The sequence below is a fragment of the Lathamus discolor genome, chromosome 6 (assembly GCF_037157495.1).
Source record: "Lathamus discolor isolate bLatDis1 chromosome 6, bLatDis1.hap1, whole genome shotgun sequence".
NCBI lineage: Eukaryota > Metazoa > Chordata > Aves > Psittaciformes > Psittacidae > Lathamus > Lathamus discolor.
The window spans coordinates 83,402,298-83,429,626 of NC_088889.1; the positions used below are offsets into that span (position 1 = coordinate 83,402,298).

The following is a 27,329-nucleotide window of genomic DNA, read 5'->3' on the forward strand; positions in this document are numbered from 1 at the left end:
CCCCCTTTAGATGCTAGGCTTCAGTATCCAGAGCCTTCCAAAGGCAGACGTCTGCTCCAAAACATCCATTCTCCAGCACAAAAGATCTGCAACCTTTAAACAGACTCATCCTGACATGCGTGGGCTTATTTAGATGTCACTTACTACGCCTTAGGGGGTTACCTGAACTTCTCAGCATGGCTGGCACAGAGTAAACCGGATGGTGTGTTGGGCTGTAATTGCCAGTGTTCAGGCAGGGCAGTGGGGAGAGAACAGCTGAGGCAGAGGCAGGATTTCACATTTCTGCCCTTTTCTCTCTCACTTTCTCTGCCTTGCTGATTCTGGATTTTAGTCATTGGCTTTATTTGAGCCACACGTAAGCGATAACACCCTGCCCTTGCATCAGCCCATACCTACATGCTATTCAAAAGTAAAAGGGGGTAATTTTACAGAAACGGAGGTGATGAGAGGTGAGGCAGCTGCAAACTGCTCAAGGTCACTCAGCAGTCTGGCAGGAGAGTAAAAATACTGATTCACCAGATCAGTCTGTACTCCCCTTCGGCTTGGGAGCCTGAGCCAAGCACCCAAATACTACAGTAACAAGCAAAGACCTTTTTGTGTCTAAATAAACACACAGAGTTCTCTGTACCATGCTGGATGCGGAGAGGTAGACCAAGGGGGAGGATGAATCACAAGAATTCATGTGCTGAAGGTCTTGGCCCGCTCACAAGGGAGCAATGTACTCAGCCCCTCAGCAAATGCAAATCTTGGTCATTGTTCCCTTCTTCCTGTGTGTCTCTCACACAGCCCCTGGTACAGTAAAGGAAGCAGCCTCTCCTGTTTGCCTTTCAGTGACAGAAGCAAATGTCCCTCTCAACTATTACAGCTTTTATCATTAGCTATCATGAAAGTGCATAGAGGACAGAATCATCAAGGACATTGTCGAAGAACTTTGTAGAGTAGCTGGACTAAATGGCAGCTGTCCTTGCTTTAAATTCATTAGTAGTTAACTTCGAAAATATGCTCTGAAAATATGCTTTTAGTAAGGGGAAAGGTGTTTCCACCACTCAGCCACTAACTCACCAGCAACTTCAGCATTGCCTTGCTAACAAGAGAGCTGGAGGGAGGATGGAGTAGGTGCTATGACCCATGTGAAACGCGTGAATTCCCTGATCTCACATGGTGCCCCCAGCTCCTACAGTGCTTCCCAGGACCCTGTGGCAGCTGCAGGCAGCAGGTCAGCAGGGCTTGGAGGAGACTGGGGAAGGGCCAAGATGTGTAGGACCAAAGTAAATGTGACATTTAGACAGCTCTGCTTATGAGATGCAACACTTCCCAGAGCTGATGAATTAAAAGATGTAAGCTCAATGCTTTTGTTCATCTCTGAAATAGTGAAGAGTACAAATGTTATCTCTGTCTTTATTTTAGACTGGGCATATGACGTTCTCAGCTTTAAAAACCCACCACATTTCAGTAGTTTTCCTCTTGCCGACAGCTCACATTTGGTCATTGAACAGAATTTTACTACTTTTTTCATTATTTGGTTTCCTGCTTTTGCCAATAGGTGAACAAAGAATCTGTGATGCTGCATGTCACGAAGATTTTCTCTTCTGCATCAGTGCTCCTAGCAGGATTTCATCACAGCAAAGAGGAAGTGTGTTACAGCAGCACTGAGTGGATAGCACCCACCCACTAACAAGTACCAAATCCATATTGCCACAGACTCTCATTCCCATTTCAGACTTTTTTCTGTGTCCCAATCTGAGATAAAGGCAATTTCTGTCTTCTGTTCCCTTTTTCCCCTCCAGGAAGACAGGAGAGTGTCATGCTTACTGCAGGAGCAGGCAGAAAAGCTGTCAAACAGAATTTCACCAACAGCTTTCCTATTGCATGGCAGGTCCTGCAGAACCTTTTCTCTTGGTAGAGTGAGTTTGTGGCTCCTGCCATCATGGAACTGTGCTTGTGCCAGTGCAGTTTAAACAGAATATTTCATTAAGGGATCAGCGTAGGCACATGGAAATGACAGTGATCATTAAGTCTGCATTACTGTTGTTTGCATTAGGAAACATGTAGAGGCCCTGAGCAGAGACAGGGCTGCTGGAAGCGAGGTGGAGCCAGCCCTCCTGCATGCAGTGCAGTTGGTAAAGCAGTTTGTTCAGCAGTCTCTAAAGTAATACCCCGTGACAAACCATGTGCCTTAATCCCAGAGTGACCAGGCTGTGCTATCACTTCCTAGTTGTTCAGACACTGCAATAGTGAACATGACAGAAGAGCATAAAGAGATATTGGATGAACTGTACACCCAACCAATGGTGTGTGGTTGACTGACACCATTTCTGATCCCCAAGCAGAGGTACTTTTCATTACATAAATCCCTGCAGTGTGATTAGTTTGCCTAATACTTGCCCTGCTTTTCCTCAGGGCAGGATACAAATCCTGATGCTCCCATTGGTTGGCAGCACCAAGGCACCGATGAGATTTGTGTGACCACTGCAAGACGATTTCTCTGGTTGCTCCTTGCACTGCCAAAGGCAGCGTCTGCTCTCCACAGTGCTCCTTTAAATGGGTCTGAGTGGCCAAATGTGGTCAGTGAGGAGAAGGGGAGAAGGAGAAATGAAAGAAATAAAGAGTCTTGAAATCGATACAAAACAAAAGATGGATGGCAGGAAGGAGATGGATGCATGGGAGAGAGAGAGAAAGAAAACAATTATTGAAACATTACGGAGAAATGTAATCCAGAAGAACTTATAACCATAACACAAAAGAAAGGTGCTTTCAGGATGGATAGTGTGGGTGAACAGCCATAGTATCAGATGTTACATCCAAGTTCAAATCCAAATTACACCTGTTTTTCAACTTCAATTAGACAAACTAAGGTAAGATATAGCACTGTGCCTGCTAATAACTCTTTGACTGTTTGGTAATAAATACAAGCTGTCCTGCAGGTCACCCTATTACTTGCTGTGGCATATGCCCTATGGAGAGGCAGTGACTCTCCTCCACTTATCAGTCATTCTCTCAGCGCCAGGACAAGAAAGTAGCAATGCAGGCACAATTTACAATGCAGACAATGTGATATTAATTTGTTTTCTCAACACATTTCTTTATCACGCTAGTAATACAAAAATGCTTACTTTAAACTGCAGAGAAACATGGACAAGTTTTAAGATCTAATGCAGCTGGTCAAATTTGACTAAAACACAATTTGGATCAAAACGGTCTGTGACAGCAGGCATATGTGATTAAAATTCCTATGGTTGGGAATTAGCACACCTTCAAATGCTCATTTCACGAGGAAACCTCTAGAGACAGATATTTAAATCAGCGTATCCCTGATTTATTGAATTAATATTATGCACTCTCTGAGGCTCTAGCTAGCTAGATACCTCTCAAACTAGACCATTTCAATTTAACAAGTTTATACTTGACCTTTGTTCAGGCAAAGTCCCAGTTAGGGCAAATGATTCATGGCATAAGAACATCTCCTTAGAGCTACATGTGTTTGGGAGGTAGTGACCCCAGGCAAGACTGGCAGTTTCTGCTTGAGAACCTAGAGCTTCTATCTAGTGAGCAGCTGTAGGTGGTAGTGGGTGCAGTGAGGTTTCTTGTAGTGACAGCTTGGCAGTAGGGAATAACATGAAGTCGTTGTGGAGTAGAAAACCTCCTTCTACCCACTATGGGTTCTCATTTTTCCCTTCAATCACACATCCTGGTTCGGACTCATCCACTCAAGCAGCTCTTGTATTTCTTTAGATGTTAAACAAGATGCAGCCATTTCGCTAAGTAACATGTGTGTGTCTAAATGAACAAAGGAAATGTTTTCTTGGCTCTTGCTGCAAAGGTTATCTTGGTCGTCACAACCAGGCGTGCTGTAAGCACATGCTTGTGTTCACAGACCCTGGTTGTGCACTGAGCCCTGTCCAGAGCTGCTGTAAGGAAGATGTTGCCATCACTAAAACCACTGAGATTTTCTACATCCTGTTCCCTCCTCAAAATGTTACAAGTACCAGCCAGTGTAACTGTGCCACCCTTGAATGCACTTGTGTTTCCAATGGGCTAGATTTGTAAGTGCCTTTATTTATATCTGCTAGTTTCACATCTGCGATGGGATGTTGAGGGTTTTCAATGAATGCTGCGAAGACTTGTGCTGGTACCTCTTGATTGTTAGTGCCCTCATCTGCAGTATCTCCTCGGGCGGGGCAGGGAACCACCCTCAGGAGCTTCTCTTCTGCCTTCCTCCTTATTGGCATGTTTGGTGAAAAGTATTGTCGCTGTTGAGGACTGTTCGTGTGTCTAAAACCAAATAAATCACGTTTACATCCCGGCAGAACACCGAACAAACCCCCTTTGTGAGCTGCCCGGGCTTTTCTGTTGCTGAGACTGTCACCTGCTGGCCACCGAGCAGCTCACCAGCAGCTCGGAACAAAGTCTGATGAGTTAAATATTCAGCTTTGCCTTTAGAAATTACACCACGAAGATGTTCCTGACTTGTCTAACTATGAACAGGGCAGTAGTTCTGTACATGGAGGTGGACCAGGAATCCAGAAATCTTCCTCATCTATCAAATATCCAGATTTCATGGAGTTTCAATGCAAAGGAAACCGGGGTCTCATCACAGTGAAGATGTGGAATAAAATGCTAGTTAAAGTAAATATAATGACAGCAAAATAAACCATAACCAACACTCAAAGGAAAGAAAAAGAAGAAAGACCAGCTGTTCTGTCTGTGGTGGATTTTTGTCACATTATACCATGGGTACAAGATGACGTTAAGAAAGGGCCGCATCTTAGTATTGACCATCAGAGCTCAACAGGAATCAAAGGAGCCTTTACAGAAGATCTACTCTACAGCTTTTACAGGAAAGGAGAAGAATTGCTCTGAAAACCTCTTTTAGCCCTGTCGTTGTCCTTGTCCTGCCCACACATCTGTTGTCACTGCTAGTTCGTTTTCTGCCAGTCTGTGGGCCAGAATCTCAACTTGTACAAATAAGAGTGAGTCTGAATTCATTGCTACAATATAGCACTGCAGGATGGTTGATTCTCTCTGTCTCAAGGAGTGTCCCCCTTCTTCTCCCATTCCTCCAAGACCTGCGAGCAGGTTAACACACTGCTGAAATGCACTGTTCAGCTGGGAGTTTTTCTGTTTAAGACAAAGAAATGAGTTGCTGAGCTAAGCAGCAGGTGCCAAAGTGCAAAACTGCATCTTTACTGGTTATTGCAATAGAGCATCACTCCATAGCTCTTCCTAAAATCTGTATTCTTGTGTGTTACCGAGCTGCATGACTGACATGCTGCAGGATTGCTGGTAGGAAAGGAAAGCCAGTGCCACAGAGTCTGTTTCATGACAAGTATCCTCAGCTCACTTGGTGTTACACACGGGTATTGCTGCTGAAAGCACGTCTAAAGCGGCACTGAAGCTCACTGCTGCATGTTGTACTGAAACTTTAAAAAGGAGGTGTTTTTATGGATGTTTTTCACACACCTGTTAGTTCCCATCTGTAAAAAATAGATTTCACCTACTTTAGAAACACTTTCTGACCTTGTCTGGAGTCAGTCCTTAGCACTGAATTTGTGCAAAGTGGCCACAGTTTTATTTCTTCTTAGGTAATTTTGTGAAATGGGTACATTGTTTTCCCTTATTTCCCTTCATTCCTGAACTTGGACACTTACAAGCTTTATTATTGTCAGAGAACACTGGGTGCCTGGATGTCTCTCTTATGAAAGCACATGGCTGGTTTAAAAGAAAACCAGGGAGATTAGAGTCTGTGTGAAATTCCACTAATTTCAGTGAAAAGGGTAATTTGAAAGAATTTAGGATCAGATTTCAAATCATGAGAGGCTTTGGGGGTGGTGCCTTTGTATGGGATGCTCAGTCTTAGTCCCCCACACTGTCCAGGAAGCATAATGCTATTTACTTCCCCTATAGGTTACTTCACTACTCACTTCTTGTAAAAGAGCAAAACACTTTAAGGCCATTCCATGTCAAGAGGGCTTAGAAACCTCTGGCTCACAGTATAGGTTACTTCACTATAGGTTACTTCACTACTATAGGTTACTTCACTACTCACTTCTTGTAAAAGAGCAAAACACTTTAAGGCCATTCCATGTCAAGAGGACTTAGAAACCTCTGGCTCAGAGCCACCTAGACCCTTGGATCAGCTCTCACAAACATCGACGGGGAAAACCAGAGCCTTTTCAGCTTCATTGAGAACACACATCTTTGCCTGAAATGTGCTTTTCCAACTTGTGAGTACAACGCCAGAGAAAATTCTGCTTGGCTCCCTTCTCTGCTGTCCACCCACACGCAGTCAGTCATTTCCTTGGAGCTGCTGCGATCTTGATTCAGGCAGAAGGTGGTTGAGGAGTGTTGTCTCTAAGTACCATGGGAGTGTGGGCTCCCCAGGGCCGTCACCCAGCCTCTTCAGTCCCATCTATCACTTTATTAGATTGAGATATTCTCTCCCCACTGGAGAAAGATTTCATTCAAAACTGCTATTTTGCTGGTAGATTTACTTCACACTGAGATACAACATGAGTTAATACTGGTTTTGAGGGTAAATGAAGGGCAACGAAGATTCTAACCTAAAAAGTGTAGCTTATGAATTTTATCCCTGCACTGTGTATTAATTTTAATGGTCCTTGATGTGTGTTTTATTGAAGGCTGAGTCATACTGCTTTGAGATCTTACTGCTTGGGAAGGAAGGAATAGAGTTTGGGCAAAAACATTACGGGTCTCATATGGATCCAGCAAGCAGAGACTGCTCAAGCTGTGAAAATGCAATGATGTATCTCAGCAAAAGGAGAACTGAAGGTCAGAAAGAAATCTGTTGTGCTGTGTTAGAGTTTCAGTCACCTGAAGCTTGTCTAGACTCAGTGGTATTTCTGGTGACAGGGCCGTCACAGTGAGAAGAGCAGATCCTCCTCTTGTTCCTCCCCTCTAAAAACATTCCTGGAGTTAACAGGACTCCCTCCAGGGTCTTGTATTCCATGGTTATAATGATGCTCACAACCTGAGGTAACAAATTGTTGTTGTGACTTGGTCAAGGCAAAGTATTTTTGACTGAGGTTGTTGAGGAAAGAGAAACTGTTGTGTTATGGCAGCACGTTTGTGGGGTGCAGGATGGTCCCTTTGCAGATGTCCTTTGGAGTGTTGCCTTGGCTGGGAGGAGGGGGGGGGAACCACACAAGCTGAGCTGTGAAGCTTGGAGGAAGATGCTGTCTGCTGGGCAAAATCAGCCATGACTAGGAATATGCAGCAGAGCATCCACCCGGTTGTTGGAAGTCACCTCCATCTCACATCAGGAGTGTTACAGGACTGCAGGGTAGTGCAGAAGTCACAAGATTCAAAGGAGGATCTTTCATGCCTTTTGTCACTAAGAGTATCTTTTTTCCTTGTTTCTTTTTTTACCCCAATTATGTTTGTGTGCCTTAAGGCAGGGACTGGATCTGATGATACCTCTGGATGCAGAATTAGGCTGCCCTTTGTGCTACTGAGCACATTCAGAGAAAGATCTGAGAGCTGGGCAGGGGACTGAAGACAGGAAGCACAGCCCAGGAGCAGGATCAGTTCGGGCACAGAGATCAAGAAATGGCAGAGGAGTGGGCAGGAAGCAGCCAGAATCGGGGCTCCCCAGAGATTCACTTGGACAGGCACTGCTGGCTGCAGCTCAAAAAGTCACTGACTTGCAGCCAAGTCCTGAAATAGGGTAGGCAGAGATCTGCGTGTTCAGTCACTGATAGTTTGACTTTGAATTTGTTTAGAAAGTTAAGTGTCTTTATTTTTTCCCAGGTAAGACCTGGCTGTTGGAGGTCAGAAGCTCTTTGATCTTCTTCAGGGAGCACACCATGAGAGAGAGGTTTAGGTGTACATAGTTCAAAGCTCTGGACCTTCCACCCTCTTTTTTTTGGTGTGGGATTCACACTCTCGGAGGCAGGGAAAGGCCATTTGGCAGGATGTCTTTATAGGAACCACCACCCTGCTCACAAGAGGCCCCCAAGAGTTCTCCCTCCTGCCTCCTGGGCAGGATCTTGTGGCCCTTCCTCTGCCTCCCCTGAAGTTATAGTAGGGCAGGTTGTCCTCTACTTGCAGGCGCAGTCAATCAAGTGAAGTCTGCAAAGAGGTAGCAGCTTCTGAAGGGTCACTCAGTACCAGCAGACAGGACCACACTGATAGGCCTATTTATTGTTAGCAAAGCTACCTGCCAGATACAGCTGTGAGAAAGCGGCCTTTTCCTTTTCCTCCCCCTCCCTTTGGCCAGCTGCTGTTCTTCCTACAGGGTGCAGAGGAATTTCATTTCGTTAAGGTTCAGGCTCAGGCTGCAAATCTGGCTGATATCCAAAGGCGCTTTGGACAACATCTGATGTTTCTGAGAGTCCTGGCCATTGAGGGCCACATTTCTCCAGGCTCCTTCCAGTTTCTAGTCTCCCTTGGGTTTTATTTTGTAGCATGGAGAAATAAAAGGCCCTTTCCATCTTTAGGGTCTAAAATGAAGAAAATTAGAAACTTTGTTTTAGAAATATTAGTGATTGATTTTCATTAACTTCTTGGCCTTGATGAAGGATATAATAGAATCATAGAATGGTTTGGGTCAGAAGGGACCTTAAAGCTCATCCAGTTCCAGCTCCCTGCCACAGGCAGGGACCACTTCCACTAGACCAGATTTCTCAAAGCCCTGTCCGACCTGGCACTGAACACTGCCAGGGATGGGGCATATCCAAATAGGTGTTGCACAAGCAGAAAGTCTCTAGTTTAAATCTGCTGTGTGCACACAGACTGTCTCTGTCACATCCCTCGAAGGGGGCATTTGTTGGCCTGTGTACCCCAGACTTGGATGGCTTTCAGCTGGCAGGCAGGCGCAGGAGCACTGCAGCAAGGCAGTTGTGCTGCCAGTCAGGTAGATCACAATCTTCAAGTGCTTTTAAGATATCTTGATTTTACAAATATTTGTCCAAGTACATTTGTACAAGTACATTGTGTTTAGTTCGCAAGCCCCTTAGGTGTCAAGTATTTTCAGTCTGACTTAACATCCTGGTAAACAGAAGAGTCCCACTCCTGGTTTTGAGCAGGAGCCTCCAGTTGGACCTGAACAGCAAATACAGCTCCAGGTGCTGCAGGCAGCTATGTACAGACACAATATTTATCCTTTTCTAATCTGGCAGGTGGATTTGTATACCCATATGGAAAAAAATACAACATCTGGGTCTAACCATTATTCTGGTTTGGTTTGGGAGAGTTTTCATTTGTCTGTTGTTTGTCATTGTAACCTCAGAAGATAAAGGTCTTTAGCCAGCAGGATGAAGCCTTGCTTTGTTTTACTATTTACAGTGTTTCATTTGGCTGGAGAGCACGATGATGTAAGAGTGAAAAAGCATGCAAATAACTTGTTTATCCTCGGGGATGGATGCTTTGTGCTGTAACAAGCTGTGCTGTTGACTCGAGCCAGCTTTACTTTCCTGGAACTGGAGAAGCTGACAAAGCTTGCTGAGGAAGGCTTTTGATTTCACAACATCTCCACAGAGCATCACAATGCTTTGATCTAATGCTGTCGATGAAATGAGAAAGGAAAGGAAGGTGGGAAATAAAGATGTTAAAATAAAGTGCCCAAGTGCAGATTTAAAGATCCCTCAGCAAAATTTAAGAGCAGGAATGTGTAAGCGGGTGGATGTGTGGGAAAAGGGGGGGCTGGTGCCTGACCACAAATGGTGGTTAGCTTCTTAAAATGTTATTTGTTTTGTTCAGACTGAAGAGACTTTTTCATACTGAAGCATACACCAAAAAAAGCAAACATTTTGACTCAGTTCCTTTTTAGACTTTTTAAATGCCTAAGAAGGTAAATTTGAGTGAGAAATTTTCTTTCGGGATCCATGAAAGCAAAATCTTAAAATATCTTTTTAATGGTCACAGTTTCTTAGATTTTGGCCAAACTTGATACTTTGGGCCTTCCCCAAAGCATGCAGCTTGCTTACTAAGTCATTTGTCCAGAGATCACCTGGTAATATTGCCCTGAACATAAAGCCCATGGTGTGTGTACACTACAGCGCTAAGCAGCCATAGCAAAGCCAGGAAGCTGCCTTCCACCCTGACCACCTTCCAGCGCTGTGCCATGGTTCTGAAGAGTTATGACTGAGAACCCAGTGTTACCCCGGCATTCGGAACGTATTTATATTAATGCCTCACGTACTTCCCTTTCTGCATGTTTGCATAGTATCATATCACAACTACCTGATGCCTGTTCCTAACTTTGACACCGGGAATGTGGATGGGTGGCTTAAAGGTAAGCTCATGTTGGTAGGCAAGGTTGTTGTGCCTCCGGAAGAAGTGGGAGGTCAACTCACATGCTGTTTGAAACTACGTAAGCCCAGCTCATGCTTTTTTTTTCCTGTAAATATGGCAAGGCATTTGCTGTGCTTGTATGGGCCTGCATATACCACCACATTTCAGCACATGCGGTCTTAATTCCTATGACAGACCTGTTATTTGGGAGCAGAGATGTGGAGAGCCTGTGGGAAGTTGGGAGACTTCCAGGAGAGAAGCGGTGTTTAGGTTGTGTTGAGTTTTGCTTTGTGTACACTGTGTTGTGCTTCCCTGCCTTTACCCAGTGTTTGCTTTGCTTTAACCGAGACCTAGGCAGAGCAAATTGTATCTCTGGAAAAACGTAAAAGGAAATCACACGGAGTGTCTTCTCAGTGCTAAAAGTAGGAGAAAATGCTTAGATGAGTGCTTAGCGTGCTGGTCCTTCAGAATATGGTTCTCTTACTCCAGAGAGTTGAACTTTCGAAGTAAAATAGCTTTGTCAGAATGACATTATCAGACATGCTTACTGCTGGGTCTGAGCAATGAGCTTCTAAAGCTTCCAGCAAATTCCTAGTCTCAGACTACTGACGTGTTGCAGAGATGTCTGGATGAAATACATGCTGGGAATCTCAGCTGGTTTACAAAAAACCCCTCCACTTTTCCCAGCAGGAGGAAGCTATTGGACCTGTGCAGACTCTAGTGGCTGCATCACCCATCTCCAAAGTCCCCAGCACATATGGTTGGGTGCAGACCCGCATTTTCCCATTGTTCCTGCTGGTGTGACTGCCTTGGCTTCGGCGCGGTGTGCTGGGTTGCTGCAGGTACAGCAGATGGTACCCAGAGCAGTCCTGCAGCTGGGTGTGAGGCTGCTGTGCTCCTCTCCGGACGGCTGACTGCGCTCCAGCCATCAGTGAAGCGATCCAGAAATCTCTTACCTCCCAGCAAGCAACCGAAGTGCGTGAGAGGCTTAATTAATTAATGCTTGTAAGACAGTGAGCTCTCCAGAGAAAAAAGGCAGGAGGGGGTGAGGAGATGACAGCCAAGAGCGGCTCGTGGGGATCTCTGATTTTCATTAGAGCTGGCTGAAAACTTGCTGCCAAAATAGTGAGTGCTGTGGTTTCTGTGAGAGCCAGGGCTGGGGTTAGGTGTGCCTCCCGTCAGCTGGATTGTTACTGTGCCTGCATGGTCAGGAGCCAGAGGTCAGCCACAGGTGCCAAGTATCCATGTGTCTGAGGCAGGGCTGTGAAACATGTGGTTGGCTGAATTTTTCCACCAGGAGCACAACAGGTTTTGCCCAATGTGCTCACTTTTCTAGTGTGGACAATCTAACCCACTGCAACTTATACTCAAATCACATCCTGTTAATTTAAAAAGCGAAAATAGCAAAACAAGACATCGCTAAGCAGAAAAGATCATCTCCTGTCTCCAAAGTCCCTGCTCTCCTGGCTTTCTGCTAGTCTAAGTGCTGGGCATCTCCACCAGCCTGCATGATGTGACCTGCTGAGTGCTGCTGGCCAAGAGGGTGTCGTGTCCAGGGGCTGGTATCAAGCTGATGTCAGTGCCTGGCCAAAGCCCAGCTCTACTCACATCCAGGCAGGAAAAAGCCACTGCCATTTCCGTGCCATCTGAGTTTCTGGTCTAAAAAAGCTCGTTCATGTAAGGAAATGACTAGTAAATGACTGGCCTCTATCTGGTGACTCCATGGTCACCGTTAATAACGCTAACACAATCTGTGATCATAACCCAAGAGAAAAATAAAGCAATTGCCTTCCAAAAAGGCCATCAGCTAATGCTGGAGGAATGTCAGTGCAGCTCCACAGCTCCAAGACTTTGACATCCTCTCATGAATTAGGAAGATTTTCAGGCCAGACAACTCTTTAGGAGTCTATGTGGGCATTGAAGGGCTGTCGTAATGAGCCTTGGAAAATAAAATGCTGACTACAAAAAGGAGGAAACAACTGGTTGCCTTCATGTATGAGGCCAAAATCAGCTTCATGGATGTGATTTGATGCTGACTGCTTGTAGCATGTACCTGGAGTTAGCAGCTTTGCAGTTACTGATGATGATGGGGTGAGACGAGACACCTGCCTAGGGCGTATGGGAAGTGGTAGCAGAATAAGGGCATGAAGAGAAAAAGAAACTCCATCTTGCTGTCAAAGTTAGGTTGCAGTGACGAATCAGGGGGAATAAGTGTCGTTTTGCTTTGCAAACAAATCATGACCTTAGTTATCTAGGCCCTGATTTTGCTTTCCCTGAAGTCAGTGCCAAGGTGCTCCTTGACTTCACCTTTCACAGCAAGCTCCAGCTTGTTTTGCCCGTGAGTGATACTCTGCCCCTTGGAAATGATCCATGCGAACAGAGTGGTGAGCCAGTCAATACAGTTCCCTGTGCCAGCAGTAAAGCTGATCTCAGGGGAAGTTACTGTGCCATTGCTTTTAGCCAGTAAACTTCTGGGCAGCAGTCATGCAACTGTTCAGAATCATTTAGATATGCAAGTAACCAGAAAAATCAATGGAATCACTTAGATGATTAAAATGACTTGGTCCAAAGTGTTTCTAGCTTCTGAACAGGACCTGGTCTGTATGGATGGCTTGTACACAGATCTGTGCACTTGCAAAGGTTAAAAGCATACTTTTTCATTAAGAGCTCACTCTGCTTGAATACAGAGAAGGTGACTATGAGTAAAACAAGTTATTTTCCCACTGGCACATGTTGTTTCCAGGTCTCTCTGTGTTTTAGTGTACAGATCCTGCCTGTGAGAGACACGAAACACACCAAGCTCTGCGAGTTCCTGATTCTCGCAAGTGTGTTTTCTTTATTTTTAGTATTTCCTGCAGAAGGGTTGAATCCAGCCATGTGCAAAAGATTGCAGCTGACAGAGAGGGGAGGCATGCATGTGTTTGGAGACATGTGCCTGGGGTGGCTGTGGTTATATAAGGGCTCTTTTGACATAGCCAATTACATAAAATGATAATGCTGAGAGGGAAGGCAGCAAATGAATGCGGGGAAGGGATGTGTTTGTAGCAATGGAGCCTGTGTCCCCGCAGGTGAGAGGAATGAAGCAGAAGAAGGGTCACCACGTTCACCATGGTTAGGCATGTCCAGTAATCCCCAGGTGCTACTGACTGAGCAAGCTGCAGCCCCTGTGTTGGATGGCCATCGGCAACCATACGGTAATGCCTCTGCAAGCACTGGGGAGGAACGAGGCCAGGAAGCATCCCAGTAAGGTGCAGTCTTTGCAAAGCTGTTTCTTTCATTATATTTTTAACAGAAACGCCTTCCCCAAGCTGCAGGACAGAGCAGGGCCAGTCCTGCCACTGCAGCACTAGGAGGGGGGATAAGTACTAGTGCTGGCTTAATGATGCAGTGTGTGTGCAGCCCAGAGAGGACACAGGCAGGAATGCCCGGTGAAGCACATATTCCAGCTGCAGTAGCTCTTCCCCAGGGGAGGATCCACAGCTCTGAAACCCCTGAAGCTGGCACATGGGGTTGAGAAAGGGTTTTCCCTGTGAAAACGAAGTTCAGAATTATCTGGGCAGGCAGTAGATGATCAACCCAAACCCAAACATGGATTTTCCTAAGCACAGAAGGAGGGCTCCACTGCTACAGCACACTCACTTTTATCTGTAAGTAACAGTCTTGCCCTGGCATTACCACTGCCTTGCTGGTGTAATGGCACTGTGCCTGCTGGCAGGGAGGGTATGGAGGTTGGCACCGCTTGGCCTGTCCTACTATATTGGGGGCAAGAAATCAGGGAGCTCCCATGAGAAAGCTATGAAGCATATATACTTCATGTGTTTTAAGCTACGCCAGCCTTCCCAGGTGTAAAGTCCAGCACTGTGACCACCCAAAGAGCCACAAAGGGCTAAATTTTGTCCCTAAGGTAAGTCTACCATGTCTGCTGTGCAGTTTCCAGTGAGCCATGCTGTCTGTGCAGCTTGCAGCCTGGGCTCGGGGCATAGTGACCTCCTTGTGACACAGATCTTCAGGACACCCCTTAGGTTTGCAGTTCACTGCTGAGGACCACGTTCGTGTCTTCATATCGATGCAGTCACCAGGTTCAGCAGCAGGAAGGAGCACCCAGGTGTGTGGGGTGGTCATCAGATTTGGGGCGGCTTCAGGAGGTTGCCTTCGCCTGGGGAAATACACATTTAATAGGTTTTGGTTGGTAACCCCCAGGTGAACTGGGGCATTGGGGCTTCCATTCCCAGACTGTGCACGGCAGCGTGACAGGGTCTGTGCCTCAGCATCCGCCGGGAACGGGAAGCGCAGGCTGGCCGGTTTTAACGCGTTTCCAACAGATGGTGCTGCGGTGCCACCAAGAGCTGGATGAATGCACGCAGGGAGCACAGCCTTCCGAGCCAGCTCCCCGCTCCCCGTGGTTTCCCCGTTGAATTGCGGTGATTCTTATTTTCCCTACAACAATCCGCACAGACTTTCCCTGCCTTCAGTGTTTACCCCCAACAAGGACACTGCTATGCAGGAGCCAGCCTGTAGATTTTCCACCTTTCTGGTCTCTCCATTTAATCCACCTGCTTTTGCAGATGAGCTGCGACCTGACAGAGCTTGACATGGACATCACTGCTGCAGTCCACATCCAGTGATGTGGGAGCAGCTGTGCCCCATGCCATCAGCATGGGGACTTCAGCCAGCCCCTTGCCACGCTGCATGGCTGCCTTTTGGCATTGCCGCCGTTCCTTCTGCCTAAATGTTATTTATGTTGTTGAGTCTTTTCTTTCTTGAGATAATGGCAGGGCTTTTGATGTCCTGGGGCTTTGAAGACTCCTGGGGTTTAGGGCTGTCGGCAGCGGAGTCTTCAAGCCTTCACATTAAGCTGTAATAAGCAGTTGTGTTGGCAAGGGAGCCATCCTTGCCTGGATGATTTGGCCCGTGGAGGGATGTTTCTTGTGTCTGATTAAAGAAATCTTTCCTGATTCCTTTACATCTTCTGCCCCTCTGCTCACACTGGAGGAGGGCTAAGATCCTGTTGCATGGACCTTCCCCAGGAGACTTCCCCTCTAGCCCTGCAGCCGCTGGGGACAGTAAAGATCAGGCACCACCTGCAGCCTGGAAAAGGCTGCCTCTCCTACCAGCTGCCTTCAGGGCCTGAGCACACTCATAGGTCTTCATTGTCCCCAGTCAGCTTCACCTGAGGCCTCCCCTTCCACCACCTGTGGGTCAGGAGCTCTATTTAAGCTCCGTCCAGGGAAGACGGGCTCTTTTGCAGCTGTGTTGTACGGGTGGTGGTCTCCAGCTCAGCTACAGCCGTGTTTTGTCTGGCCAGGTTGCTGCTTCGTCATTGTAAAGTTGCCTGGTGATCTCGACTCCTGCTGGAACCCAGTGGTCACTGTGCATGCGCTGCTCACCATGCTCAGGTACGTGAGTGGTATGCCAGCTGCTATCCCGCTTGGTCCTGAGGGTGCAGCTGGCCCTCGCTGTGCCCTACTACTGCTTGTGCTCTGTGTCTGAACCCAAGAGGTGCTGCAAATGCTTCATGTAAGGGAAGATGCTGTTTATGTGGGGAAGAGGTGGTTTGGTTTCATCAGTACTTGTGGAAAGGGGAGAAAAGTACATCCACATGTGTGCTGTTTGTACTGACCTGCCTGATCCCCGTTGCTCCCCATGGGAGCTGTGCTTGAGTGGCTTAGTTTCTCCTCGCTGCTGGCCTTGGAGGTGCAGGGTGCCTGTCTGCTGCCCCTCTCTGTACCTGTCCTGTTTCTGCATGATTTCAGAAACTGTTTTCCTCTGATGTGCTCTGACAAATTTGTGCCAGGGAGCAAAGCTCACAGAGAATTTGTGAGTGGTGGAGAGCTTCCCCCTTGACGGTGGGGGAGCTGCATTAGGGATGTGCTCTGGGCTGAGCATGTAGGCATTTGCAGGGGCCCCACGTAAAGGCTGTGGTGCGAAATCAGCTGTTCATGTTTTTGAAAGCCTCTTGGGGTCAGCACATGTAACCTTGCTTTTTATCTCTTTCATTTAAAACCGGTGTCCTTCTTCTAGTGCCCTTCCTCTGTAAAATCTGGTACTTTCGAACACTTCACAAACAAATCAAGTGCTCTCTAGGGGCTGCCGAAGAATGTCCTGGGAAACGGAACTTTTTGATAAGGGCTCAGTTTCTTGCCTTGGTCTCAGTGAGTGCACAGGTAAAGCCAGCAGGGCTCTGACGCTACTACATAATGCTTCTACAGCTTTGGCTAGCAGGGATTTTGTGGCTGCACTGAGAGCTGCTGCTCGCTTTGGTGTGAGCAAGTAGGTACCTGTTAATCACCTAGGTCTTGCACAGAGCCTTTGCTCTTGTGCTTGAACACACACAGAGTCCTGTGGAAGGTTATAAATGCTCTGTATCTCTCCAGCCCATATCTCATGGCTTGACTGCAGAGGAGTCTGGGGAAAGCAGTCCTGTTTGGCGCTGGGGTTAGAAATGTGCTTTGGAGGGCTGGCTCTCTGGAGAGGAAGGACTATTTAAACACCAGAAGAAGCTGGTACACTTAAAGCAGTACGGGTGGCTTTGCTGTGACCTCTGCAGCGAGGAGCTGCTGTGGGTGCAGAGCAAGGGACTGCAGGCTGGAGCAGCCTCTGGGCTGCAGAGAGGATGGTCAGTGCCACCTCATGTACCCTCTGCCACTGGGGCTGTGTGGCAATCTGTCTTCAAGAGTGCCATTGAACTGCTATGTCCTGGGGAATATAGAGTCATGTTGTATTTAACACTGAAGCACTGAGACTGCAGTATGCTCAGGTAAAGCTGGTTCCGGGCTAGGAAGGGCTGCATGGACCTTCCTGTCTGTGCTTCCTTCAGCCTGCCCTGGCAGTGAGGTGCTCCCTTGCTTTGGCTTGGAGAGAAGTGAGTGACTCTCTCCTTGCACACTGAAATCATGCCTGCTTTTGGTACAGCCTTACTCAGGAGTATCTGCAGCCTGACAATGCCTCAGGGAGGTGGATAGGAGGGTCTGAGACATGCTGTGTATGAGTTGAGTAAAGCCTGTGTCTAGCAGGGTCAGCAGCGGCTGTGGCACAATGTGCTGTGACATCCACTTGTCCCTAGAAGTACTCCTGGTCCTTCTGTGGGTGGGACTGACAGGTCTGCTATCCGCTCTTTAGCCCCAGATATAGGTCAGGAGCATCCTGGTGCCTGGTGGTGGTGTGTCATGGTGACATTAGTCCCAGGGAGGTGGTAGTGCAGAGGCAGTGGTAAAGGTGAGCTGCCGGACACAGCCGTGGGGAGATGTTTTCTGCCTTGCTGAGGCCGCTTTTTGCCTGAGCACAGACCTATGCAAACACTGGCTGGCTCACATGGCCTCCTCGTGCTCCCTGCGTGCCACTTCATCTGGGTACTGTGTCCCTGCAGCCTGCCTTGCACTGCGTGATGAATTTGCTGTTGTTGACTAGTAATAGTGCTTAAGGACTATAGGGAAAACATGAAAATACATCCAAATAAAGAGTGTAACATTCAAGTTCACTTTACAGTAGTTCATTATGTCACTACCCAGCCCCTTGCAAAGCCTGCGTGGCTCCTGTCACCAGGAGACGTTGCTGAGACGAGGAGTGCAGGAGCCATGAACAGCATCTCAAAGCAGAGATCAGATCCAATTAAGAGATCCAAAAAGCAGCTTGTGCATTGATCTGTGAGCTGACATCAATGTGCTGGTTGGCCAGGACTCTGATCTAAATGAGCACCCCATCTTTCAGATCCAACTTCATCCTCTTGCCAAAACCTGAAATTGCCTTTTTGTCTCTGAAGGCTGTGAAATCAAGGGATTCCTTTTCAGGTCATGTGCGCCCCTGGGAAAGAGAGACTAGGCTGATTTTCCAGAAACCCAATGGGAACCCTTGAATAAATGCACAATCAAGTGACCAGTGCCCCTAATTAATGCTGATAATAAAAGTTGATCTCTACCTCCATGTAGAAGAAATGATGATTCCAAGATCAATTCAACCTAATTTAGTTGGAATTACCTGGATGTATGCATGGTTGCACTTCGGAATAGTAAGAACATTTTGGCTGTATTCCTACAGGAGTGTTTTCCCAGCGGATGCAGTCTTAATAATCATGTACTTAATAATGGATGCATTCAGAAAAAAAGACTTTTGAATACTGTATCCCTTTAAATAAGTGCCTCTTATAACTATCTGTAATTTCTTGGGCTGAAGTACCATCCTGAAGGGAGAGCCTTGGTAGCGGTGATGCTTTTATTGTACTTCTGTGTGGCAGGTGAAAAGCTCAGCAAGGCAGCCAGTCTCCTTCCTTCTGTTCTGCCTTTGGCCTTTGAGCTCCAGCTCACAGCACAGTGAGACCAGAGGGAAATATCTGCTCATGTACAGCAGGGTCTAGAGCAGTAACCTGTGCCTAAGCCAGCCTTTGTCACATAGCACAGCTTTCAGAAACAGTCTGCTTCATCTTAACTTGTTTGGTGCATCCTGCCAGTACAGCAGCATTGATGGGCCATGGCTCTGGTCTTGGGGGGGCTGCGGCTTCACTCTGCCTCCTGGTTTTCTGTGTTTGTCCCATGCCTGAACACGGAAACACTGAAATCTGGTGGGTCTCTGCACAGGGTCTTGCTAATGCAAAGCACCAAAGCTTTGGGGCTTGCTCGCACACCCAGTGTCTGTGCAGTCTTTGGTTGGGATTTTGGCTAATGCAGCCAGGACTGATGCCATTTGCAGTCCTGGTTTAACTGTGTCATTATTCATGTGGCTCTGCTGCCGCAGTCATCTGAGCGTATGACTGTCACATGTGGACTTCCCATGGATGGGCCCTTTGGAGGTTCTTACCTCTGCTGGCGTCACCAAGAACTTGTCTCCTTTTTGCCCAGCGTGTCTGTACTGGCCCCAGGATTCCAGACCTGCAGTCCCTCTTCGATATAATAAGCATCTGCTCAGGGAGCTCTGACAGCTCTATCACACCCTGCAGGTGTTCAAGCCTGAAGGGCAGGATTTTAGCCTGTTCTTGTGTCTGATCTGACCTCTGGCTGCTCCTGAGCTGCAGTCCTCCTGGAGGGCTGTGAGTGCTCACCGGCCCTCCTGGGGGTGGCAGGGGCCTGTGGCGAGGAAGCTTGGCTGAGCTGTAGTGATGGGACATGGTCCCCTTCTCCTTCCCTGGGAGAAGCAAGGTGAAGGCAGGAGATGGGAAGTCAGGGTACAGTCAACCCTCACAGCTAACGGGGGCACCTCCACAGCTGCCCTCTCCAGAGCATGTCCCTGAGACCCTGCACCCCAAAGCTCAAGAGGAATTCTGCCCCTGAAGCCTTCCTTGCTTGAGCACCACCCTCACCAGTGCGACAGGGGATGCTAAACCCCATCCCACCGCGGGCTGTCTGTGGGAGAACCGCGCGAACAGCAGGCTGGCTGGAGTCAGCTCGCATCCCAAAGGATGCGCGAGTGAAGCATCTCTTTGCGGCGAGGGCTGCCCTGTCCGGTGCCAGGGCTGGTGACACTAGGTGGCACCATTGAATTAGGAGCGAGGAGATGGGACGCGCAGGACTTGGCCAGCAGTTGTCTCCTAAGGGGCCAAGGGGGAGATGCTCGGGGTATCTTCTGCACAGCTTTGGTCTCTGTATCTTTTGCTAGCACTGAGGGTACGTGCATCTCCCATACTCAGAATAATTGAACACCAGAGCTGCCTTTCACCCTGTGCCGTGGGCCCATGGAGCTTCTCTCGCCTTCCCTGATGAGCAGTGTGGGTACTGGCCCCAGCACAGCTGGAGGGGCTGTGGGTTCATCTGCACAGGAGTAAAATGAATGCTCAATATTGCTGCTGTTCTTTGTCCCTCACCAGCACCCCATGGTCTTGCTGGGTAATTAGCTCTTCTGGCACCAACTTGTCACAGTGGGAAGGAGAGGATTTTCTTTTTACTGTTTCATTTCATCTTCTTCCCATTCCTGGCTTTTATCTTGTTCTTGTCCAGCATTACAGGGTCTTTGCTATAAACTAGTGCTTTGCTCAAAGCCAACCTGTACCAAGAGAGCTTGCCGCGGGCACCCTGACAGTGATACAAGCAGTAACTGCAGGAAGAGCTACTCCAAAAAGGTTTTTCCCTACAGGTTCCTTATTTTAAGATAATCAAAGCATTCACTGGAACATCTGTTTTTTTAAATCGGAAACCAATACTTGCTGGGGGTATTCTGGTTGTAAATATTTAACGTGACGCTTCTGCTGCAGAACCCAATGTAAAGTAATGGAAAAATAGTGCTGGGAATAGGAAGGGGTGGTAGGCAATGTGCAGGAAATTTGAGACTAATTATCAGAGTCAGCTGAAATAAAAAGTTGCTGTAACTGAATAGTGATTGATTAAAATGTGTATTGTGAGAACAAGCATATGAAACACATTAAAAAAAGGCCAGGTTGGATGGAGCTTTAAGCAGCCTGTTCTAGTGGAAGGTGTCCCTGCCCATGGCAGGGGGTTGGAACTAGATGAGCTTCAAGGTGTGTTCCAGTCCTTTCCAACCCAGAGCAGTCTATGATTGCATAATTCTTTTGTTGCAGGAAAAGTGATTGTTGCCCACTTGTTCCTCTTTGCTAACACTATGATGATCAGGAGCATACCCAGTGGAGCAGGGCTGTGTTGGCCTGCTGTTCAGGGGAATGGCCCTGTGTTTCTGGAGGATGCTGGTGCAGGGGGTAGGATTAGTTGCAGCTCCTTGGGAAGTGTGCAGAGCCTGCAGTGAGTCCTGGGCTGGTGGCTGCAGCAGCATGGAGGCAGCTCTGTGTGCTGATGAATGTCCTTATCTGGGGGGCAGCTGCAGCTTTTGTTGCTGTATACATTAAAAGTGCTGCTCTCCAGTGCTGGCTCATTAAAGATTGTGCTGATGAGGGTCCTGTCATGTGATGGGGCTCAATGTGCTCTGATTTGTACTAGTGGAAACTAAGAACCACTTTCTAGCCCTGGATATAACCCCAGCCTAAGGAGGGTGGGAGGGCAGGAGGCTCATGTGGGCACTAAAAGCCAGGGAGTCCATCCTGCTCTTGAGCTGTTTGCACTCAGGCTTGGGAGTACTCGAGGGCTGACTCAAAGGTAAGTGGTGGCCTCTAAGCTGGTGAGTGCATAAGTGCACCTGAAGTACAGAGGAGCTCTGCATTGATCACCCAGGTGGAAACAAGCTGCAAAGTTCAGGGCTGAGCTTCTCCCAGTGCTGGGGTTTGCCCAGGTTGATGTCCTGGTTTGGATGCGAACCAAATCTTCAAGCATGGGATTGTTTGAACAAGTACTGCTGTTGATTTGTACGGTGTGCTTCACCTAGCACACCATGGTGTCTGGTATGAAGTGCTGGTGCCCAGTGTCACAGGACCTGCTAGGCTGTCTCAGCTGGGAGTAGTTTCCTTATGGTGGGTATTCATGGTTTCTAAACCCTGGGGAGCCTGCTAGTGCCCCCAGTGTCCTGGTGGCAGGAGGGGCTCTGGCAAAGGGGACCCACTGAAGCCATGTGGCAGCAGAAGCGCGGTGTTGGCAGGATTAGGTATTCCCCTGATGGATCTAGAAATCTGTGCTTGTGTGTAGCTGCCCCCATAGATACTTGCTGAGCAGTCATCAAGTTAGGAAACCCCAGGTGACCTGAAGGGAGACACTGTACATCTTCCCCTTCTGTGCTGCTGCCTGCAGCCTGAGCTGGGTCAGCTTGAGTTGCCCGGGGAGGCCTTGGGCTGGCTCACAGAATGTAGGGTGAAAGCTCTATAGTTACAGCTAATGTATTACTCAAAGCTTAGGTGGTTATTATATTATATAAATACATTATCCTATTACCCATTGTAATATGGTAAGTATATACTAATAATATGCCATTATATGCTTGGGTAAATTTTGCTACCTCTGATTCAAGTTTGTTCCTCTATGGAAAAATCACTCTGAACTCTTCCCTCCTGGTCTGCCTGCTCCTGCCTGCCCAGCACCGACCCCAGCCCTGCCTGGCTCCTGTCCTGATTCCTCTCCCTGGGAAAGGCACCAGCTGAAATACAGTGCAAAAAACCTTATTTCACCCTAAAATATGAGACACGTCAGTGATTTAGAGCAGTTGCTGCTGTTGGTGTCAGTGCATGATTATTTAAGCTAAAATGTGTTCAGCTTTTTGACTTCCTGCTCAGAAAATGTGCGGCGGGGAATAACAATGGATGAGTAAGCACAAGTTTGGGCAGTTGGAGCTGAAGATGCTGCCTGAGATTTGGCATCAGGAGCTTTTCAAGAAACTTATGTTCTCTTTTTAATGCCATGAAGTATCAGATAACATATTGAATAGACTGTCGTACAGGGTATCAGGACCATCATACAGGGTATCAGGACCACGATTAGGCAGTTTCCCGGACTTACCTGTCAGCAGAAAGATATGCTCTTGGCATCTCTTCTGAAACAGTTTGCTAAGACTTCGGGAGAGGCAGATAAAGTTTTCACTGATTAGGTGAGGACTCGAGGAACCAAATGGCAGGAGTGATAAGTGATGCATGATGGTGGGGAAAAATGCTAGAAGCTGCAAGGGATGGAGCTAGAGGCTCAGGTGGGGATGGAGAGAATCTGAAATGAGCTGAAAAAATAACTGGCACTCTGTTTATCCTTTCTTCCCGTTTTGCTCTTTGCCTAACCCCTGGTTGATTGGACAGTGACCCATCCTATACCAAAGGTTATCGCATTTAAAAAGCGCAGCCAAGACACTGAAATCAGAACTCTGCGCATTTGTACGTGCTGGTGGCAGTGTTTAGAGCTGCCTGGTGTCAGTGACACTGGCTGCTGAGTCTGTGGCTGCTGCTTTCCAAGGGAATTTCAGCTTGTTGGGTACTGCACCTCATTCAAGCTTCCTGAACTCTGCTGTCTGCTGTGCAGTTCCTCTCTTTACAAATTCACTGCTGGGTATGAACCTTAGCTTTAGGGAAACGAGTGTTCAAATGAGAACCCAAGGGAAAAACATGGGAATACTTCCTTGTTGCTGTGTTTTGACAAGCAGAGTGAATTTACCAGAGGATGGCCCTGTAACCTGTCCTCCTCCACACAGGTTCCGGTGCTGCGTGCATATATATCTTTAGTTTCTGAGCCCTCCAGGCACTAACATGGCTAACATCAGTCATGGGCCAATTTCCCTTTATCTGGTCCTCAGGACAAGAATGGGCAGTGAGCATCTTGCAGTGGTAAATAGCTGGTGGCTCTTAATGTATCATCTCTTGTTAGCAGAGATAAAAAGGCCTGACTCCTCGGATCCCCTTGAATCAAAACCCTTCTGCCAGCTCTATAGACCAAGAAAACTTCTCCCCATATCTCAGATTTCAGCAGGGAGTGGAAGGTGATCTTTTAGCATGGTGAGGCATGGAGCATATGAAAGATACTGTCACTCTAATGAAGTCAGCATGTGGCAATGGACACTGGTTTGCGTTGCTGGAGTGGTTGGTATGAAAGAGCTTTGAGTTAAATGGGCTGATCCTGAGGTCCTGGGGACTTGCTTGAGGAGGGCAGGCTTGACAGTGGGTGGCACTTCACCAAAGCCATGCAAAGCACCAGGCACTTGTCCCAGTGTGGTAATGGAGGCTCCAAGGAAAGCACAAATGGCTCAGGTTCTCTGTGGAGTGCTGGTGTTGGTGTCTTGCAGCTGCATTAGCCTCAGCAGGACATTGCAAAGCATGTATGTCCCAGTTTAGGGTAAAGGAAAAGAATAATGGTCTTGTCAAGGCCACTGTCTTAAAAACCATCCAGTCTTGCTCCACTTAGTCTCTGATGAAGTGAAATTGATACTTCAGAAGCCACCCTGCTCTACCCAGAAACAGTCTGTGCTGAAAGCCTCTCCAATCTCATTTTATGCAAATGTTCCCAGTTCTCTGCATTAAGATGCTGTCCCATTTTTACCTCTTCCTTTTGAACAGTGCCTCTTTTCAGACCAGAAAGACAGGAAATGAGTAAAAAGACCTTGAGAAGTGTAAATTCTGCACTAAGGGCCCGCCAGCCTGGTCTGAATTAGGATGAATGCTCCGTGCTTGATGTGTGAGATGGGCTGCCTGTTTTTGGCAGGATGGTACTTCATTGAGAGGCTGCACCCGGTTCTGTTGCTGTCTTATGATTGGCACCACCCTCCCCTTTCCTAATCTGATTTGGTTAGGCTTGCCATTGTGCACCAATTTGCTAAGCATTGTTCTGCTGTACAGTCCATCATTAGATTAGTATTAACTGCAGTATTGTCTTCTGCCTTTTTTTAAATCCACCATCTATAAAGAAAATCCTTCAGATATTTGTTTTGTAGGATGCTACAGTGCAAGTGATTTGATTTGTGCCTTTGAAATTCATCCCTGACCCTCTATTAGAAGTCAGGGGAAGCTTTGTTGCCCCAAGCCAATGTATACATGCAAGAAATATTCATAATGAGAGCAGTTTTTGGTGCTGCTGGGTTTGGCCTCGGTACAGAGTGCCAGCCTCAGGCATCTGTATTCTTTTCCTGCTGTGATGCTGGGGCAATCACTAGGAAGTGCCAACAGACTTCCCAGCTCAGCCTTCCCTGTAGCTGTGCTAACTGCCCCATTTCTACAGATCTGGGGTCAGGTGTGGTGCTTCAAGGGTTACCCTGCGCTGCCATGAAATGCTTCCAGAGAATGAATGGGGCTGTTGCAGCTTGATGGGCTTTTCCTTGCAGTACCTAGCAGGGGTGTTCAAGCTTCGTTTGGGTGGGTATTCAGGACCAGTAACTATAAACTCACCTAAGGATGACAATGTCTAAAGGGAGGATGGCAAAGAGATTGTGTGCTGGAGAGTAGTTGCTGGAAAATATCATTAAAATCTGATTTTGGTGGCATAGAATCATATATTAATGACATGGCATAACGTTATACTGACTTTCTTGATAGAATATGAGACTGCTGCCTTCTGGAAAGAGGGGACTCTGCTTCTGCCTGTGCCGCTCTGAACTGACCTCCTGCAGACGGACACATTGGAGACAGCAGGTGACTTAGCTTTAGGAATGGAGTCAGAGTAACTCACTGCCACGTCTAGCGTAGCTATGAGCCATGCAACCCTACTGATGTTTGCTTCTCTGCTCATCACAAATGGAAGAACCAAATGGGGAGCTGGCTGTGAGTGGGGTGGGCAGATCTGTGGCAATGCAGTTGCTGGTCCTGAGGCAAATCAATGTCTTGGGCATTGTACCATGGAGCTGGAGGACTGAGCAGGATGTGGGAGCTGGGGTTGGCCTGCCCAGGTGGATGGTGGAGGGAAGATGGCCTGTAGAGCTGATCTCCACTCTGCTGTGGATGCACAGAGGTGTTCAGCAGCCCTTGCTACCACATGCAGGTCACCTCCTTCATGTCTCCACGTCCTTTTGCAGCCTGTAAGCTACCCTTTAGCATGTTATCAATCCTGCTCTCTGTGTGCTGGATCAGAGCACTTACCACGTGTTCCCTGGTTGCTGGAAGGCTTTTAACAGTGGTCCTTCTTGCCCTCCCCTCCAAGGGCTGCAGCACTACTCCTGCTAGCTCTGCCTCTTTCTCTGTTTGCTTTGTGCCTTCAAATCATAAAGGGATAAGGGAAGCAGAGTCCTTTGTGCAAGTGACCCCCAAAGCCAGGCCACCTGAAGTGTAGTTTAGAAAGTGACTAACCTTTAGACAGCAGGCTTGAGCTTTATTAAAACAGCTAGAGCTATCCTGACAGTTGGCTTCTCGAGCACTGGAGATGGATGAAACGGATAAGTGCTGCTAATTGCAGATGCTCATAGAATCACAGAATCATTTAGGTTGGAAAACACCGTTAATATTGAGTCCAACCATTAACCCAGGACTGCCAAGCCTGCTACTAAACCATATCCTTAAGTGCTGCATCTGCATGTATGAGAGCCAATGTCTTTTGAGGGATCAAACCACACCACTGCCTTCAATGCAGGCAGGGTATGGCAGGTCACTACAGCATGGAGATGCAATTGAGAAGGCTTCTGCATCCCTATGCTCCTTGCTTAGCAAAAAGTGCTGGAGGAGCTCTGACTGTTGCTGGCTGCAATGTGGCTTACTTTATCTTTTTATTATAGGAAGAGTTGAGTGCAAGCGTAGAGAGGGCTTGGATGCTTTTGGTGCTGCTGTTGGGAAGTAGGCCACTCACAGAGCTGCCAGGCAGAAGTTCAGCTCCATGTGTCTTTCTGAAGCCCTGGGGAGGTGTGGAGCTTAGGGCTGATGGTGCCAACTCTCAGAGGTCTGGGTTACCCTGCAGAGGAATAGGAGAAAATGGGGAGCATAAAAAATGCTGGAGCATGAATAAACTGTTTTTTCCTTTGTGTGTTCTGGCAGTGCTTTGCTATGCTGAGCTCAAGTGTAAATACAAAATAAATATAAATACTCATTTACTACTAAGACTGTGTTTTCCCTACCCAAAGTCACCCTGGTGCAGCGTGAACTCCATCATATTGTTAATTAGGAATGGTCTAATCCGCCTCCGTTATTAAAATTCTTCCTACTTCTTGCCTTTTAACTAACTACAGCGTCTCTGGGCTTGTGCCAGCTCGTTTTAAACCTTTGAAAAAACCTCTAATCTGCACAGCACAGAGCAGCCTATTTTTTCTTTTATAAACAGTAAATATCCCTTGATCATAGATCTCTTTGTTGCTGATGAGGATGCCTTTTAATATGAGATCCATTTCCTTCCTCCATATCTTGCTGGGGGAAAAACACTCGGGAGATGCCTTCTAGCAAATGAGTGGGAGAAAAGGTGGTAGAAGATCAGCTGTTTAAGACAGGGTTTTTGCTGAATGCACCCAATCTGGAGATTCATCGTGCATTCAAATGAGAAACATTTGTTTGGAGAGGTCAGGTGCTGTGCATTGTTTTCCTGTTAATAAATACTGGAGACACTGAGCAGAGCAGTGACAGGGTGGGTGGCTTTGTCAGAGCCTGATCCTGGGCTCAGGAGTCAGGCGTTGTGTGCCAGGATATCTATTGAGAAATAGCACCCTGAGGGGTTACCAAACACTTGCTGCTTTATTGCATAAGGTTTGGGTTTGCTGTAATTTTACAAGAGCTGAGCCGTTTCAGGTGAGACTTTCCATGCCACCTTTGCATTTTGGGAAAGGTATTTTTTGCATAGAGGAGAAAGAGTTGAGATTAAAGTAAACCCATGCCT

General features: G+C 47.3%; 1 long non-coding RNA gene across 2 annotated transcripts in view; it reads left to right on the forward strand.

The window, feature by feature from the left end:
• The window catches only part of LOC136016683 (uncharacterized), a 34,206-nt gene extending 7,689 nt beyond the window's left edge, over positions 1-26,517 (forward strand). Inside the window, exons 3-5 of one of the 2 annotated variants that reach the window (XR_010613672.1) lie at positions 15,557-15,647; positions 25,076-25,171; positions 26,245-26,517. This is a non-coding gene — a long non-coding RNA (uncharacterized LOC136016683). Of the gene's footprint in view, positions 1-15,509; positions 15,648-25,075; positions 25,172-26,244 lie in introns of those variants that run through there. The other variant, XR_010613671.1, reaches the window with a different exon arrangement.
• Positions 26,518-27,329: the final 812 nt, after the last annotated feature.